Raw genomic sequence first — 6,000 nt, 5'->3', positions numbered from 1 at the left:
GGACGGACCAACTGACATTGCCACTGGTGCAGCTAAAATCGGTTTCCGAATGAGAAGTTCTAAATTTGTAAGAAGTGTGCGTATTTTATTTAGATATAAAAGAGTCGTTTCATCTAATTGATTCCTAGAATTACTTTTCAGTGGCGAAATTTGGTCCTATCGTTCTTCTTTCTACAGCCCGGAATGCGCTTGCGTCAACACACCTGCATAGTGTTTACAACAGCAACACGGTGATGCCGAGAAATGTAACCACTGTGCAAAAATGTACGCCAGGGAGGAAGTCTGTCTGACATGAAACTTTTACTGCAGAGTGGTATAAACGAGCAGCGTGGCTGACGGACCCAGTCACAGTCATTATGCCCCAGCAACAGCTAATGCTAACCAAATGCTAACCCATCCAACGCAGTACTATAAGGAAGTGTAAACATTCCACTTGAGCATAACAAGACAGAAAATAGAGAATTTAATGTGATATTCAAAATCCCTCATTAGTCATTTTACAGACGATGGTTTACAGCAGCGTAAATCTGCTAGAAATACAGGTGGCGTTCACCTTTTTGTTTCTTTTCTTGCTCAAATAACATGAAAAGAATCAGAAACAGGTCAATACATGTTCAGATGTGTCTGAGCCTATTCATTTTCATCAAGGAGACGCTCGCTCAGTAATGTTCACAGGTCGCTGCAACATCTCGAGTCTCTTGGTGAGCCCAGCATCACGAGGCGGCGAGAAGTAGCCGCGAGGCAAAACTATAAATCAACTGACTCGACTTACAGCAAATTATGATATCTATGACGTGATGAAGTGTGTGTTTATTCTAGCACTCCAGGACTGACAGTGTCTGTCACAAATCTTCCTATGCTAGTTAAGTCTCATGCGAGTGCTGCTTTGACAACTGCTAATTAAAGAAAGCACTATAAATGAAGGGGTGGAGGTTGGGAGGAGCGAGGGGAGTGATAATAGGAGAATGCGAGTTCTGGCTCTACCTCTGAACTGCTCAGTGGTCCAGTTTCAGCTGTTTGCAGTTACACAACGGCACTTTTATGGCTGTTTATAACACCAAACACGTTCTACTATTTGTTTTCGGATTGTAGTGTATTTTAGACTAGATATGCTTTTCTGGTATCACATATCCGTTGTATTATTTACCTGGGAACACATATTCCCACTTTAAGTTAATTTCGACAAAGGATGAGCCTTTTGTCTGACTACCTCCGTAAACAAAAGCACCAGCTGATCAGTAGATGGATGTGTTTGACATATCAATGCAGACAAATGCGTGTATAAACATGTGTGCGCCCACTAGGACTGTTCATAAACAATCCAGTTCAGAATGCAATTTGCTGGGTGGTCTAACGCCAATCAGGCTCAAGAGGTTAAATTACATCGTATCTGTGTAGCTGTGAAAATCAACTGGCATCGCTTTGTGCAATCACAGCTGGTCTTGTATGTTTGGGGTGTGTGTGTGTATTTATCTAAACAAAGTGTTTAGACACTTTGTTTAAAATCTAAACAAAGTGTTTAGATAAATAAGTATGAAATAATCCCAACACTATACAATATTTCATATATTCTTTTTCTAGGAGTTCATTTTCATTTCATAATAAAAAGTCTGATTTCCCTTCGTCAAACATCGATTGTTTTTATCTCATAACAGCACTTCCCCCAATAACACCTGTATTTCATGTCCATTTAATGACAGAGGTGTTGTCACCGCCCTCTCTTTAATACCAGCTCACAAGGCGGCCTAGCAAGTTGGCCGACTAGCTAGGTAGCATGAGTAGCCTTGTTAAGCTAAGGCTTAAAAGCTAAAGAGGTTTAGTTGCTGTATCTGCTGTCATTATGAAAAGCGACATCATAACATTGATAAAACATTAAATAAAACTTGAGGTCATTTGAACATCATTCCGACTTTCATTTTATAAGTTAATTAATATTTAATAACTGCTTACATTGTCACCATGCTATCTATTCTACAGTCTTGTACTATACCGCTTTTGTCATGGTTGTGTGTACAGAGCTCCACTTGTCTTGTCAGTGGGTGTTGTGGAGCAGCAATATCTTTTTATTTCAGCTTAATGTGAAAGTTATTTGTCACAGAACAATTTTCAGTCATTCTATTTTGACAGTGTGACATTGTTTTACATACCGTAGCTTTAATCGCATGCAAGTCATTTAACAGTCGACTCAGGGAAGAATTTAAATTGTGCACTACATGGCAGGCACATACACACACGCCTAGCCGGAAAACCAAATGTACATCCAACAAAGGCCAACTATGTGTCTGTGCGACAGCCTGGAGTGTGGTTTTGGTGAGAGACCTAAACCACTGACCAGAGAACGGATGTGCAGGCAAGCAGGCGGGTAAACACACACACACACACACACACACACACACTGTGCGTCAAAAGAAAAAGAAGACAACCACAAGGTGCTGTGATGAGCAAAAAGGAAGAGCAGCAAAAGCAACTGCAGGAACCTAGCACTGGCCTGTCATCTACTGCTAAACCACACACACACACACACACACACACACACACACACACACACACACACACACACCTCATCCTCCCTCTGTGCAGCCTTATTATAAGTCCATTCCTACCCTCACCCTATATCTGACAAGTAAGTCCTAAAACACACTGTGCTGTCATCTTGCCACAAACACACCTCCAACACAGACACACACACACACACACACACACACACACCACCTCTAATGTAGTGAAGGTCAGGTTTCTCATCAGTGTCCTGTCTGAGTGTGTAGACCACAGTGAGAACACACACAGCACGGACACACTGTCCTGTCTGTACAGCTGGAGGGACAGGGCTCGCCAATGTCACTGCAGGGAAACAGGCTGTCAGTGGGAAAAGGAGGACCAGCAGTTACAACATCGTACTGATGGGATGACATAACAAATTAATGTCAGCACTAGATCAACACACCGTGATCACATTGTTTTTTAGAGAACTATTCACTAAAAATATGGCGCAGGCTAGGAAAGCTAGAGTCTTGAAAATCATCCATCCCTGTCTTGAAGGTTTTATGCTGGGAAATGCCTCACCACTCAAACGCCAACCCAGTTCAACTGCATAGACTGAGCGGTGAAATGAACGCCATCAAAAGGACGACAATGTTGATCATGAGAGTTTTGCCGGAGTCGCGGCGACGAACGGGTGCGCTCTCTCCGGCACCAAACAGGATCAGTAAAAACAAAGATTAAAATAAATAAATATAAAAGGATAAAATACTAAGTTACCAAATCCAAAATATATGTAGTAATGTTAAAGTAATACACATTACAATAGCAAGTGGCCTACTGATTTGTGCACCTGATTCTTCTTCATGAGCTGCTTGCTCCAAAAAAATGTTTTTATAATCTTTATGTCTTTTCGCACAAAAGTAGCCGAACAAAACCATTTAGCTTTTATAGCCATAACTCGTGCAATGTTTCTCGTTTAAATTCATTTTTAATGCTTTGGTCGAAAGAAGAAAAATACCAGGGAGGTCCCCAACGCTACAGCTGGGCTTTTATCCTGGTAAAGCTGATGGCCTGTGTCACAGTAACACATTTGGTCACGTAGTTTGGGCTTTGTGATGTGCCGGAGGAAGTACAGGCCTCCCTCCAGAGGATAGGAATATGTAATTACCAACAACAATCCATTACCTCAAAATGCTCTTCCTGTGAGCAGCGGCAATGAATCACCTGCTGTATTATCACACCTGCAAAGCTTGAGCAGGGCGAACTCACACACACACACACACACACACACACACACCACTCTGGTAACATGACATAACGACAGAGAGAAGTTTTACATTGTTATGTATCAGTGCAGACCAGTGTCAGACCAGTCTTCTGATGTAAACAGAGGGGAAACAGAACCCCACCAATACATTAGCAGCCTGATATCACCAGCCAATATCTTTCATTTCTGTAAAGAAGAGAAAGAAGCTTTGTGCTCACCACTGAGCACAAGGTGTTCGTAAATAACACCAAGGTGAACCTTTAACGTGTTTGTGGTGGTGACAGCACACTTAGTCCACAAAAGTCTATAATCAAGGGTCTTTTATTCATGCAAAAAGATCATTCAGGGATTACCACAACCACACTACATATATACTATTGAATTCAAATTTCCATTAACTGTTCACAACTTGCTGCTATTTACTTACATTTGTTGCTGCTGGATTTCTGAGGCTGATACTGGTATTAGTTACAGTTATTTTAGTTAGTTACTTTATTTATTCTGCTGTGACAATTTCTTTTTGTTACTTTTCCGACATGAACACAGATATACCTGCAATAGGCTAATATCGGTCAATATATTCAGCTTGGCTGAAGTTCACTTTGGATGATAAAGTTTTTTTTTTGCTCTACTTAAAATTATCTTCACTGAGACACGTCTTTAAAATAAAATGTGTGTTTACGCTATGTATTTATATCAGTGTCAACCCTAAAATCCAGTATCGGTTGGGCTCAAATATAAATATTATTAGGCATTTTGCTGTTATTTCTGATTGTATATAGTAGAGAAGTGACCATGAAATGTGAGGGGGGGCACAACAAATGCCCCCAGTCAGACCACACAATTCCAGCTGCCTTTAAATGGCCGAAAAGCAGAATACAGCAAATAGGAGGCATAAGCGGTGATGCTCAGAGAAAACAGTGGCCCTTCCATCTGGATTCACAAGACTACACTAACCTGACAGCTCACCAGGGGGACACACTGGATCATGATGTAACAGTGCGCTGATTTCATTTGAGCTTCATCACCTGCAGTGGGGCTGCATGTCAAAGCAGGCTCAATTAAAGGCTTTCTAGGCTGCGGGCACGGACAGTACCCGCTCTTTCATTGGCCCGCAGCAGTCCCTTAAAACTGAACATGAGGACACTTCAAACCAAATCCCGGTCAAAAGTTGAATCAGTCTACATCAGCGCGGGGTGTATGAATATCACAATGCGAAGCCCTTCTATCTCGTCTGTAATTCTCATGAAACCTGACACTGTATTATTTTCTGAAGGAAGAAAATTGTTTTTAACTCATAACTTGAGAGAAATTTGCACAGATCCATCTCTACAAAAGACACAGTATTTGTGAAAATGGTTCTTTAAGTGTTGTAAGGCATGATATGGTTTGATCATCTACAGCTATAGAGTCATTAAGTACCTCATACTAACTGACGGGCCTTAATTCACCTCTAGTGCTGTGATAGAAAGCTCCTTGATGGCCATTTAGCTGCAATAGATTGTGAGAATCCTTCATATAGCGAGAGTCTTTACATTCATCAGGTCTGCCTCTCAGCTCTATACAGACTGAATCTGAATCCTCTCTCAAAGTGAAAGGAAGGACTGAACTTCGACCTAAAGCGTTCAACAAAGCACACGCGGTAAGTGTCTCACACACACACACACACACACACACGAGAGCAGCAAAAAGTTTTCTCCTTCGTCTAGACATGTGGGCAGAATAATGACAGAGGAAGGCACAGGGAAAGCGACAGTGTGAGGAAAAAGAGGGTCTGAGACAGAGCGAGAGATAATGAGAATAAAAAAAGGGAGCAGGCAGTGGCAAATGGAAGGGGTGGGGGGGGACAGTGCAGACAGAGGTGGGTGGGAATGGACAGACAGGGTAGAAGGTGAGCTCTCACAGCCAGTGTGACCTACAGCTATTGGCAAGGTAGATGCTGAGTGTTTGTGTGTCGAGTGCAGAGGTGTGGACAGAACACGGACTTTGACTCGAGTAAGAGTCTGAAGACTTTTTACTTCATAAAATGGAGCTTTGACTTTAACACCTATGACTTGGACGTTGGCTTTTTGACTTGAAGGGACTTCATAACTCTCGAAGCCTCGAGGTTAAAAATGATGCGATTTCAATTGCTCCTCGGATGATGCACCAAGCTCAAGCTTTGCCCACGATTGAGCCTATGGCCAACTGTGTGTTTGGAACACGCGAGGCTGAAGATAAACAGCAGAAAAGGAGATGTTCTGATTCTTTAC

This window comes from Enoplosus armatus, chromosome 9, assembly GCF_043641665.1.
Source record: "Enoplosus armatus isolate fEnoArm2 chromosome 9, fEnoArm2.hap1, whole genome shotgun sequence".
NCBI classification, from domain to species: Eukaryota; Metazoa; Chordata; class Actinopteri; order Centrarchiformes; family Enoplosidae; genus Enoplosus; species Enoplosus armatus.
This window is presented reverse-complemented; position numbering follows the sequence as displayed.